We start from the raw sequence: 14,472 nt of genomic DNA, 5'->3' as shown, positions 1-14,472 counted from the left end.
TCATTTAGAATTAATTCCACAAGCAACTATGTTCAATGTTCATTACTTGTTCTTATGTCAATGTCTCCCTAGTTATCTTGATTGTCTGAACGGTTGCCCTCTAACAGATTCCTCAGAAAAAGGAACAATACTTCCTGAGTTTATACATTTCAACAACAGTTTGTGAACTTTATGTAAAAATGTCAGTTTTGCTAGATGTAAAATTTGTGCATCACATTTTCATTTCTTGAGTTCTTATTACTCAATTTGCTTTTGGTATAAATCACTAGTGTGGAAAAATTTGATAACACTATAGTTTACAAGTCATTTGCTTAATTTACTATTTACAATATAAATATAAAGTACAATCTACAATACTAAACACAAGGATATTTAGTGTACTCTCCCTTTGATTTTTTCCAGAGATTCCCATTATATCTATGTTGGCTTTTCTTTGCCTATTAATAGTTCTCAATTCCTAATTTAATTTTTTTTTAAATCTTTTCCCAGTTCCTTTTGATTTTTTATTTTTCTTTTTTTTTAAGATCTTATTTATTTATTTTGAGAGGGAGAGAAAGGAAGAAAGCACAAGCAGGGGGAAGGGCAGAGAGAGAGAGAGAGAGGGAGAAGCAGACTCCCCACTGAGGAGAGAGCCGGACACAGGACTCGATCCCAGGATCCTGACATCATGACCTGAGCCGAAGCCAGATGCTTAAATGACAGAGCCACCCGGGCACCCCAATTTTTTTACTTTTCCTCCAATCGTCTATCTCATAATTTGTATCTCATATACATTATATACATATATCCTAAGCTTTGATACATATTTATATAACATATATATTTTTACATTATGCTCATTTGCTCTTATGTTTAATTTTGTCTAATTTTAAGTTCTAAATATTTAGTATTTTCTCCTAAGTTCTTTCACTTATGTTTTAAGCTTTTCTAATTCTTATTAAAGTTATTCCCTTTATTTTATAACACTTTTCATGTCTTCCAGCTTATTGAGAAATAAAACATAAAACTTTTCATATTTTATATGAACATATCTTTCTGATGTGCTTTCATTCTCTGTAGATATCGTTTGGCTCCTTAACTTTCTTTTTTATTATAATATCATGTATGGGACTTGACCTTATACTTTCAGGTCACATTTTCACTCTTTTACATGGAATCAGTTACATTTTTTCTTCTAGTCATTTCTAAATCATTTACTCAGAACTTCAAGGAAAAAAAAAATTAAGGCATTTGTTTTAAATACTTAAAAAACAAATACATTCTCTCTCCTTTTAACTAGTTGCTATGCTTTAGTGAAAAGAAAAACAGGAGAACCATCAGATACTAGATTTTCACTTATAACTCTTGTCACATCCCATCATTCCCTTTGTTGGCAGAATCTTCTTCGTATCTGCCCCTTGATTTTCTTCAGATTAACCTAATTTCTATTCCATTGCCATGTTCCAAGCCATACATTCCACTCCTACTACTACTGCCATTCCATTGGTTTAAGAAGGTCAAAAGAGGCTCTTGACAAATTGGGATGTGTTCACTCCAGCAGGTTGTGGGTTAGGGGGATGGAAAGTAGGGTAGTAGTTAATTGTATTAGTCAACGCAGGCTGCCATAACAAGTACTATAGACTGGGTGACTTGAACAACAGAAACTGATTTCTCATTGTTCTGGAGGCTGGGCAGCCCAAGATCAAGGAACAACTAAGCTAGGCTTCATTCTGAGGCCTCTTCTCTTGCTTTGCAGATTGTCTCCATTTCACTGTGCTCACAAGACCTCTTCTTTGTAAGCACAGGGAGAGAAATCTTTTTCTCTTCCTCTTTTATAGGACCACCAATGCCATTGGATTATGACTCCACCCTTATGACCTCATTTCACCTTGATTATCTCCTTTCAGCTCTGTCCCCATAGACTGCCACTTTGGGGGTTAGGATTCAGCCTATGAGTTTTACGAGGATACAATTCCATCCATAGCATCAATGTAATGAAATAAATTAATGATCTGAAATAAGACAAGGAAAATATCCATCTGGATTTGGAAGATGGGGAAAGGTGAGTTTGGAAAAGGATGAAAAGTACAAGACACTGCCTAGCCTAATAGGGTAACAGTGGTCCTAAGGAAGACTCTAAGCTTCCAGGGGCAGCCTGAAATTACAGACACTGAATTAGGGGAAAACAAGATGTCAGCAAAATAGGAATCTCCAACTGGTTATAATGAACACTGAATCTAGTTTGTGTTTTGGCTAAGAGCACTGAAGCTCAGGAGACTGAAGATCACATACCCAGGAAGTAGGAGACTCAGGATTCCCTCTAGAAATATTGTAGGTTAACACCAGTGTTATTTCTAATGCATTCTCTCTCCCTCTGTTGCCATTATAAACCACAGTTTTTCTGAGGGTGGATGCTAAGCCATGAGCCTGAGGTTCTATTTTGACTGGATTCCATTCACTAGTTTTACAAGTATTTTGAGCTTTTGGTTTCTGTAATGCTGTGACTAAATGAAATAGGCCTGCATAGGAATATGAATTTGTGAAAACTGATTGAACAGAAATGAAAGAACGTTGAAGCTGTTTCTCCTCTGCAGGGTGAATACTCTAAGTTATAAAAATAACTCAGGATGTATTATTCCCAGGGTTATTTCATGAAATTGGCATCCATACCACTGATGTTTTAAGAATCATCAACCTGAAAGGTGGTTGTAAGGATTAGATGGACTCATAAACACAGCAGAGTGAGCAGTGCCTGGAGATGATAAAGAATTCTTTTTCTCTATTATAAAGTTTGTGGTACAGTGATTGACTCAAATGACATCATTCATCTCCTACAACTAATACTGGGTGACTAAAAGTAAAGGAAACCAAATATCCTAAAATAAGAGATTAATGTGATTTTCATTAAAATATATATTTTCTGGCTAATATACAGAAAGCACAGTAGGAATATTCAGTTTTCTTTTCAATTTTAATATAGTATCTGATTACATCTGCTTTCTTGAATAAACTCCATGGTAATAGTACAATTACTCCATTAATAGATGCTAATGTTTAGAGAAAGCCTTTAAGACAGGGATTGTAATAACTGTTCATTATTTCTAAGAAAACTTAAGGGCATGTGACATTTTTTCAATCATGGAAATTGATAACAAAAATATTATCCACATAGAAAATGACACACCATAACAGAGTCCTCGTATTTACCAATATAAAGGCTGACTAGTTGTCAATTACCTGGCTGTACATGAACATTCTGCTCAACGAGGATGACAAAATGACTTATGCTCTGTGCGCTTGAGAATTTTTATATTTTTTAAAGATTTATTTATTTTAGGGGCGCCTGGGTGGCTCAGTTGGTTAAGCGTCTGACTCTTGATTTCAGCTCAGGTCATGATCTCAGAGTCCCGGGGATCAAGCCCCACATCAGCAACTGATACTATGCAAACACAGTAAGGAAAAACCATATACATAGGTGAGGAAAGGGAGAGGGAGGAAGCAGTAAACGGAAGAGAAATTAGTTGACAGTGATAGAGTAGCAAATCACCTTAATGGTCAGCCCAGGCAAGATCATGCAACAGTAACAAACAACATCAATTTTTAATGCCTAACAAAGACATGCTTATTTTTCCCTCACATTATGTGCAACATAGGTCATAGGAACGGTCCCTATATGGTACGTGCCACTCCCACAGTAAAAAAAAAAAAAAAAAAAGAGACAGCTTCTGTTTGTATATAGCATTTGTTACTTTTTGTTCACATTTTATTACTAAATTATACAATCATTTATATATTGCTTGTCTTTACTGTAATTTTATCTTTACTTCATTTCAAAGATTCCTGTCTGAAGGTATAACTGAATCCCACAGGAGTACTAGCCTCTATTCACAAGGGAAGTTTTTTAATTCTCTTATAAGGCACTTGCGGTGACCAAAAAGAATGCAGCTGACGGGCTCTTCAGGGAAATACTTTGAGCCTCTGATCTCTACCCATGCTGACTGGAGGTGAAATAGGAAGTGGAGTCATAAGAAATGTCCTAGAGGCATCCCGTGATATTAAACGTGTTGAACCAATGTGATTAATTTTTAGGATGGTTGATCTTCCGTAACCTGCATAAAGTGAATGTTATTTTGTCAGTCCAGAGAGTCATTCAAAAAGGACCCTTGGTCAGATGACAACCTAACACTTTTCAAAAGACCAGGAACATCGCCGAGTCGTTTTTTTCTAACTACTTATGGAAAAATAGCTTACCTCTTTCCAATAGTGATTTATAGCCTAATGGCAATGCTTCTGGGCATTTTTCTCTCTCAGATTGAAGCTGGGTACTAGATGCTTTTACCGTTAAAAAAAAAAAACAAGTCTTCTGTCCATGGCACATCTAACAGACTTGTCATTAGGCTGTTATTCACCTCTCTTCTGTGTCTGCTGCCAAGGTAAGCAATAATTGTGGTTCGAGTGCTAGCTTTCATGTTTATGCTCATCAAACGCATGTCTTAACTCTTCCTTTGGTAATACAGAGCAGACAAAATTAAAGCTTGAAACATTTCTTTCCATTCATCAAAAATTGTGACTAAAATGAAATGTTAGAAATAAACCCTTCAATTCATTGCATCAAATATGTAAAGGAAGAGAACTTTTCTCCTTTTAAAGATTTACATCTATTTGTTGAAATCGTAATATATAGTTTTTGTTCAGAATGGAAGGGCTGACTAACTCTACATAGGCAGGAGAGGAAGGCCTGTCATTATGTGTTTGCTTTTTAATTACAGCACCAAAGAAAATAGTGACGAGGCCACTGTCACCCTCATGAGATACTACACATCCTTCTATGATTATGTGCCTCATTACATTAAAAACAGAAAAGTTTTACCAAAAAAACGTACTTTATATTAATATCTTTGATGCTTACATGGAAACATGCATTGAATTTTGAAACATTTTTTACTATGCAGAACATTTTCGTTAAATTTCAATGTAAATTCGTGACATAAGCTTTGTTAACGATTGTTTTTATAAGCGATCATTTGCCATGGCAATTAATAAGCTACAGCTTCATATTAGTCACTCCAACATAAGCAATTTCAGTGTCACCTGATTGTGGAATATAAACATCAGAGTCTGTTGAGTTATGACAGATATAATATGATTTATTAATTAATTCATAATGTAGGATCAAAGCACAGGTAACCTTTTGCTTTGTGTGTGTGTGCGTGTAACACATTGTATTAGGGAGTAAATGTTCTCCACTCTACCCTCTCTCCTATCCTCTGTTACACAAGAATTCCTCCCCCCCATCCTCCCAATCTGTAGCATCCCAGAAGCTTGTCCATGGTCAATGAGTCAAGGGGACAATACTGACACTGTGCATTGTAATGAGCCCCGTTCTGCATTAAAGAGTTCACGTTTATGAAGTCCCCATCTGCACAGAAATGCCTTTGTTGCTGAAGTTGCAAATGTGTAGGGAAGGAATTGAAGTGATTATTTGTACTCTTTGATCTGGAATAAGAACACTCTTTGGGAAACAAGAATGGTCTCTTTTCTTCCGCGCACTCTGGTAGAATTGATCTGCCAATGCAGGACAGCCAAGGACATAACCAGAGGAAAGAACATGCACTTGTGGGGTGCCTGGGTGGTTCAGTTGTTAAGCGTCTGCCTTTGGCTCAGGGCCTGATCCCAGGGTTCTGGGATCGAGCCCCGTATCGGGCTCCCTGCTCCACTGGGAAGCCTGTTTCTTCCTCTCCCACTCTCCCTGTTTATGTTCCCTCTCTTGATGGCTGTCTCTCTCTGTCAAATAAATAAATAAAATCTTTAAAAAAAAAAAAAAAAAAAAAGAACATGCGCTTGTAAGAGAGCACTCCAACTTACAGAGCTATTATGAGCATAAGAGGTCCGTGTGTGGTTTGTTTTAAGTAAATAATTGTGAATTGACTGCCTGTGGGCTTAGCTCTCTTGTCCTTGATATAGTAGGTGAGTTTAAGAAGCTTAGGACATTGAGAGTAACCTTTTATCAACTGGAAAAAACAAACAAACAGACCTGATGATAATATGTGAAATACTCTTTTCCAATAGTGAATATCCATGACAAGCTCCCTTTGAGGAATCAATTACAACCTGAAATTGGGTAGAATCCAAGAGGAAACTATGCATATTTTATGTAGAACTCATAAAGCAAACTTTCACAGGTTATTTTTACGAGATGATTTTGCCCACCAGAAACTAGAGGAAATAGGACAAAAAGGTGCCTAGCTAAATTTGTTTTCCTGAATATGCCACTTGTCTTGGGTCCAGTAGGTCATCAGGTAGTTATTGTGATCATTGGCAGGTGTGTATCAGGTCGGAGGTCAGGTAATTCAGCTTACTGTTTCCTCCACTGAGAATAATCCTTTCAGCTTTGATGTCAGTAAACAGAGAGCTCATTTTCTACTACCTTAGTCAAGGAATGTATCTACAAAATTGGCTAATGTGCTATAATTTTCCCAAATTGATTCCATTTTCAGCCAATTTTCCTACCAAACTGAACAGTTTAAATAATGCAGGAACATTATTTTGTCTATAAATTATAATATTATAAATGGATTGTCCATCAATAGCAAGCTACTGCTTGAAGAGAAATGAATACAAACTCATACAGCGAGGAAAGGTTCAAATAAACAAATTTAAGCTACTCACCAGCACCCTCAGATAAAAGTCAAACTTGCTAGGTCTGTGTAGCCTTCTCTTTTTATTTTTAATTTAAGTGTTGCCTGTGTTTTGAAACTGTGGTAAGGAACCCACAGAACAAACTGTGCTGGATCATTGTTTTATCTATAGCGAAGTATTTCCTCACCAGAAATACGAAGAACAAATCTTTTCACTATGTTTATCATTGCTTAAATTTGTCTTATTTCTACCTCAAAAGTCTCAGAAATATCACTTTAATAAAAAGTTATCCTACTAAGAATAAATTCTCAGAAACTCAGCCACTACTCATTGGTTTTCAAATTTTAAACACAGTTGTGTTTGGCTCCAGGTTACTATATTAAATTACTGTTTATGGTGCTAGAGATCTTTTTCAATAACTGATGATAAACCAGTTGTTAGAGAGAAAAGATTTAGCAGGGAGAGCCACTTATGGAAACCACCAGTGAAATGCCCTAAATTAACAACAACAACAACAACAACAAAGGTAAGAAGCTAAATCATCACCTAATGTATTAATGTTAGGATGTTTTTAAATAAGGGGCATCTGGGTGGCTCAGCCGTTAAGCATCTGCCTTCTGCTCAGGTCATGATCCCAGGGTCCTGGGATCAGGCCCCACATGGAGCTCCCTGCTCCGCAGGAAGCCTGCTTCTCCCTCCCCCACTCCCCTTGCTTGCATTCCCTCTCTTGCTGTCTCTGTCAAATAAATAAATAAAAATCTTTAATAATAATAAAAAAAGATGTTTTTAAATAAAAAATTTTTGCATGTTTTTGAATTTTAGGTGAGATTTAATCTAAAAGTTGATTAGCCCAGAACTTAAGAAAGAAAAATAAGTCCTTTTTGACAAATAATTTTTAATTTCCGGATTAGAGCTGTCCATCTTCTTTTCTTGGCTGCCAGACTGAAATGGAACCCAAATTTTTGATACTGACTACTAAAATGGACCTTCATAGTAAAAAGGACAATCCTTCTACCTTCTGAAAAATGCAAAGAAATCTACTATGAGGTAACACAGTATATATAGCATTAATAGAATCAACTTCCTAATAAGAGAAAAGCCACATATACTGTCGGAAATTAAATCCTTGTGACTGCCAAATTTCTACAGTATTCACTCATCCGTTTAACACGTATTTCTATTTTGTTTGCATTTTAGGTATTATACAGATGCATGAAATATTGTTGGGATAAAATATAAAGAAATACTCTCAGCCATTCATTTTCCCTGCCAGGTTAGATTATTAGTCCTTAAATCCAAAGATTTGATTTTTCCTTTGGTACATAATATGTAAGACTCCCAGGAAGGCTGTTTTGTTGTGTGAAAAAGAACCAAGAAAATTAACACCACCATTACCCAACTTTGGAAGGACAGTTTCTAAAAAAAAATTAAAAATAAAATAATAATAATAATAGGTTCTGGTTTTTATAATTTTAATTACAGAAGTGAGAAAACAGGCAGAGCAGTAGGAAGTAGCAAGTTTGGCCATGTCATTTGAAGAAGTATCATTGAGAAACACTCTACTGTACAAGTACAGGGTTAAGAAGCTAAGTTTTAGATGGCTGAATATTATGCTCAGTTTCTGAAAGATGTTGTGGGTCTGGACTGCAGAAAGAAAGTACTAGAACAATTTTATCTCAAAGAACAATGTTAAAGATGCATAGATCTTCTTAAAAAATGTATAGAAACTATATTTTAAAAATCTATAAAATATTACCTCAGAACACCAAAGCCAAATCAAATAAATGGAGAGATCAACTGTGTTTCTACTAGGAATAGCATATATATTGTAAAAATGCCAATTCTTCTTAAATTATACAACTTTGCCGAAGAATTCTATGACAATATATATCAAATGCCTTAAGAACGTGCTTATCTTCTTGTAGAAATTTCTCTCCAAGATAGAGCATAATACAAATAAGCATTTCTATGTGACAAGAAAATCACTTTCATGACCAAGAGTAACAAACTGATTACAAAAACTAGGGTATAAAAAGCTTTAGTATGTAGCCTTCAAAAATCTTGCATGGAAAAATATTTAAAGCTGTTATACAACTTTTCTGTATGAATTTTAAGTGATAAAAATAGGTTACAGTATACTACCAAATGTCATCTCAATATAATTAAAATACTCAAATAAGTAATTACATATACACATACATAGAAAAAAAACAGGGAAGATATTGGACCAAAATTTTATAGTGATTACCAACAGGCAGTAGAATTACGAACAATTCGTTTTGTAAAAAATAATTTTCCATGGATTCCAAATATTCTTTCATCCATTTAGTTTATGAATTATGAAATATTTCAAACACAGAAATGTAGAGAAAATAATACAAATGGTGCACACTCAAATTTAGCCTATGTTAAGTTTCTGAGGTATGGTAGTTAGACAGCATACAGAAGGGGTAATAAGGAGACGTGATGAACCAGAGGAGAGGATTCCCCAGAGAAGACATTATTCACTTGGTAGATATAAGGCTGGGCCTTGCCACCTAACTGATAGGAGAAGTGGAAACCAAACTGCAATTAAAATGGACCCTCCATGCAATAAGGAGCCTATGAAGGTGACCGATAAAAGAAGAGAAGTGAGCAAAACGAGGTGTGCAAAAGATTTTTCTAGTATATATTCTCATCTACGAAAAAAACAGAAATCTACTCTCAGGGGTTCTTTCTTTTATTTTATTAACTTCAAGATTAGGCCATCTCCTCTCAGTTTTAAGAAACATTTGTAGCCGGCCAACTTCTAGGTATTTCCTTCCTTGGCTTTTCTACTGGATTCTCCCTCCCACTCCAATCTTATTTTCCAAAGTTTTATTCTTACCGTGTTGATTTTTTCGCCACGTATTTTCTACTTCAGAAATATAATGTAATCTCATGATACTGAGTTTTATATCAGTGTGAAGTAGACTCACTCTTAAACTTCAGGCTCAAATATCCAGGATCCCTTTGGATGAATTACTTCCACCTTTACACTAAACCCGACATTCTCAGCATTTCTCACAACATACCAAGTGCCCCTTCCTGATTTATCTATTTCAAGTACTTCTGTTAGCATTTCTCAAAGCTCATCTGGGGGAGGATCTTCTTCCAAACTCACTGACCTGGCTGTTGACAGACCCCAAAAGATTTCCTAACAAGCTAACTCACATGGTTGTTGGCCAGTGTGTTAGTTTGCTAGGGCTGCCCTAACAGAGTACCACGGACTGGGTGGCTTAAACAACAGACTTCATTTTCTCAGGGTTCTGGAGGCTAGAAGCCTGAGATCAAGGTGTTGGCAAGGTTGTTTCATTCTGGGAGCGGTGCAGCAGAATCTGTTCCAGGCCTCTATTCTTGGCTGGTAGATTGCTGCCTTCTACCTGTGTCTTCACCTTGTCTTCCCTCTGTACCTGAGGTCTGTGTCCATATTTTTTCTAATCAGGATTCTATTCATACTGGATTCATATTGGGCTCTACTGGCCTCATTTTAACTTAACTCTGAAAAGTCCCTATCTCTAAATACAATCACATTCTGAGTCACATATGAATCTGGGGGATGGGAACACAATTCAGCCCATACTAGCAGGCCTCAGGGTCTCACTAGCTGCTGACCATAGATGTCAGTTCCTTGTGCTGTCGGCCTGTCCACAGGGTACCTCACAACTTGGCAGCTGGCTTCCCTCAGAGTGAACAAGATAGGGGTCTAGGGAAAGTAAGCAAAACAGAAGTCAGTGTCTTTTTGTAACCTAATCTTGGAAGTGACACCCTGTTACTTTTGCCACATTCATTAGAAGTGATTTCTACCCCCAATTGTTTGTAATGCTCTGTAATTGTCACCTCTTTGTCTCATCCTTCATTACTACTAAGTAATTCTAGGACAACAGAAAATGTCACCTCTGGTATCCTATTACATTATATCATGCTGTCATTTTTTATTTCATTCGAAGGCAGTTCTGCTAGAAAAAAAAATCTGCCCCATCTTTGGTATTCCTTCTGAGATATGCGAAAATCTAGACTATTCGGCTTCCTGTGTTGGCTAAACTAAAACCTCCCTTTCAAACGGCAGCCTTTTTCTAGCCACAGAGAGGGAATCCGTGCTCTGGGCGATAACCGCCTACGGACCCTCACCTGGCGCGCACACCAAAGCTTCATCCTCCAGCACGTGCCGTACATTCTGAGGAGAAAGAAAGCTAATTTTCTACAGATGTGTTCATTCTAATTTTGTGACACCACAAAGTCTTTAAGTGCATTTTCTTGTAACCATATGAGATGGCAGGGGAAGGGGGAGGAAAATGAGGCAATAGAAAGTCATGCCACACTCTGGAACCTGACAAAGCTCATGTGACAACTTTATAGTTTCTGACACCATGATTGTTTTCCGTCCAGTATGCTGCACTCTGAAGTAGCAAAATGTAAAACGAAGGCTATGCAACGATTCTAATGTTTTATGCAACAAGACTTCCATTAGCCGAAGCAAATGAACAAAATTCCTCCGTCCCTTTGCACATGATGTTTGCTCTGCCAGGAATGTCCACACCACTGTCATTTCAGTGAGCTAACACCCACTGTCTCTCAGATCCCAGTTTGTATGATTATCCTTTAAAAATATCCATCTGACCACTCCATATGTTCACTAACAAATTACCATCGGTTTTATCCTACCATAGTAGAACCTCATGTGTAGTTACCCATCTTTGCTATTAAGCCACAAGCTCTGAGGAGGCAGGAGTAATGTGTCTCTGAGCCATCACTGTATCCCTGGCACCTAATCCAGTGCTTGGCACATGACAGGGATTCAAACTACTACCACGAGGAGGTAGGCAATAGTTTGCTGCTCTCAATTTGAGTGGAAAGTAGGCTATCATTTTGAACATATAATTTAAAATGTCTCCCAAAGGAGCATTCATTGTGTGTCCCCTAGTCCTGCCCTGAAGTATTTCTCGAGATTATCGATATCTATAAAGTATTATCTAATTGTTGCTGTTAGGGCTTCACTCTGTAAGCATCAAAAAGATTGTATGTAGGGAGAGCAAAAGATTCTTTTATATAAGAGTCCGTTAGTAAAAGCAAAGATTTATACTTAATCCCAAGGACCAGAAATATGGTTGAAATGGGGAACACAGAACCAAGAGTTTGAAGGTAGGTAAGATTTGCAGCAATCAGAGGTTAAGCATAGGTGAGGACGGCCCAGTGTGAGAACAGCGAACAGCACTGAGAGATCAGTAGCTCACCTTGATGGTTTAAATGACTTCGATGGCTCAAGAAGTAGGTTACAGTGAGGTGTGAGAGGAATTAGATTAAGGTCAAATGTGCAGAAAGATAGCTTCAAATGTATAAATCTTAAAAGTCTGTCCAAAAGAAGATTACATTACGGAGGATGGCATGATTTAAGATATGTGTTATATAGAACCATTACAGAATGGATCATTGGCATGGAAGAGAAAAAATGCAGTCTACTTTGTAAGACTATTTTCTGGTAGTCAGATAGATAGGAGGGCAGTTCACCAAAGCTATCATTGACTCTGATGGTGTCTTGCAGAATCATGCATGGTGTCAGAATAGAGAATTTTTTTGAAAAATGAATACATTACATTCACCACACATGTTAAACTAGATGGAAATGAAGCTGACAGTGAATAAAACGTAAACAGTTCTTGATTTATTCAGAGACTACAGGGGCTGACAAAAAGAAAAAAAGTTTAAAATCTTGCGATGCTAGGTATGAATATTACTTTTACATCTAAGAAAAACCAGAACCAACTCAGCCATTGTAATCCAGATGTTTTATGAAAACTGCAGTCTCTAGTAAAACTATCACTCCTGAGAAATTACACCTTTTCTTTTTATTGTGAGTCCGGAAATATACAGACCAGCTTTGCCTTTCAGATTATTTTTATGATATAAAAATGGAACACAGCAGTGCATTTGGGACTAACATCGACATCCCTGCTCATAACAATACACTGAAATATTAAAAGTCCTATTTTAAAAATCTTTTTTATATATCACGGTAGTAGAAGTTAAAATATACTTTATTTGAATTGCATTGTACATTCAATTTTACCAAAGTTTTTAAATCTAAGTACTAATAATATGGTACGGGCACTCTAGGAAATAAACCACAACAGTGCATTTTAAAAACAGACGTCAGAGAATCAGATGCAGTGTCTCTTAACCAAAATATTGAAGTTTTAAATAACTTAAAAATTGCATCAGTGCCACTGGCTCAGTTTTCAGTGAAAGACAACACACTTCTTATACTTAAACTACTAAACAGCATCTTTTCACAGGCTCAGAACAGAAGTAAAGCTTTCAATAAACAGCATAAATGAACTTGCATTCTTCATCTCTAGGCATAAAATTCTTTACAAAGAAAACAGGAGAAAAAAATTTCTTCACCCTATGTATGTGTCCATTCTGGAAGTCAATTCATTTATTGTGTACTTACTATCCAGTAGGCACCAGATTAAGAACTCACAAACGTTCTCTGGCCTTTGTAACACCCTAACAGTAGGTCATCCCAAATTTCATCTGAGGAAGTCAAGTTTAGAGAGGTTAAGTAATAGGTCCAAGAGCATGCATCTAGTCAATTTTAGAGCTGGGATTTAAGGCTAGATCTGCCTCAAATACTTGCTTTCCTATTTCTATTCTTTCCTATGTTCTCACTTTGCTATATGGATTAACCTCTGGCTTTCAAAGAAGAGTTAGGAAAAAGATTTAAAAATTAATTAAAAGTTTAGAAATAGAGTTTATAATAGAGATTGAGAAAAGCTGGATTTATTTAGCAAAGAAAATAGGACTAAAAAGTCTTTCAATATGATTACTTTTATATTAAGTTTCATCTTTATCAGTCATCAAATACTTAGAAATGGAGTTCAGTAGGTTAGAGAAAAGACCATTTTAATAGACATTTCCACTATTTCCAACATCCTGTTCTCTTCTCTGCCCACCCTTTTTTTTTGAAGTATTCTCTATCTCCGATGTGGGGCTTGCGCTCACGACCCTAAGATTAAGAGTCACGTGCTCTATTGATAAAGTGAGCCAGGCACCTGTTTATTCTTGGTTCTGGAGGGAGAATTGTGCTCCCATGGCTCCCAAACTCAGGCCTGCCACATGGCTGTGTTGGCCAATGAAATGTGAGTGGGAGAAAAAGGTCAGTTCTGTGAATGAACACAATGAATCGTCTCTGCTCAATTCTCCAGCCCCCTCGTCCCTGCCATAACTATCAAGGAAACTGATTTGATATGTTTTGTTGTATTAAGCCACTGACATGTTTGCATTTTGTTACCGTAACAAATCCTACCCTGTCCTGACTGACACAGATATTATTACCCCTAACCAGATGGGACATTCTTGTATAACCCCATTTCAGGGAAAATATGAACTTTCTCTATTACGCATATATCCTTTCAATATATAAATCATGCTTAAAATTCTACTGTAACAGAGGATATGCACAGTTAATAATTTTTGTCTTTAAAAGGCAAACACTTTGAGAAGGATGATTCCTAAAAATTTATCAATTACTGATGTTTCAATGTACATTAGATAGTGTCAGCTAACAGTAATTCCATGTAAATATTAGGCATGCATTTGATATAAATGCTTGGGCAACTCCAAGTCAGAATGAGGACAGGGAGAATCTATAAAATAGCTGATAATAAAAGAATCTAGAAGAGTGATTAAAAGGAGAACACTGAAAACCATAAAAAGTTAGTTTCAGTACCATGTTAAGTGAAGGCAGGGCCCCAAAGAGGATTGTACTATAAATTTTACTGTTTAAAAACTTATACTTTATTTTTTTTAAAGATTTTATTTATGTATTTGAGAGAG

This window comes from Ursus arctos, unplaced genomic scaffold (assembly GCF_023065955.2).
Source record: "Ursus arctos isolate Adak ecotype North America unplaced genomic scaffold, UrsArc2.0 scaffold_1, whole genome shotgun sequence".
Taxonomy (NCBI): Eukaryota; Metazoa; Chordata; class Mammalia; order Carnivora; family Ursidae; genus Ursus; species Ursus arctos.
This window is presented reverse-complemented; position numbering follows the sequence as displayed.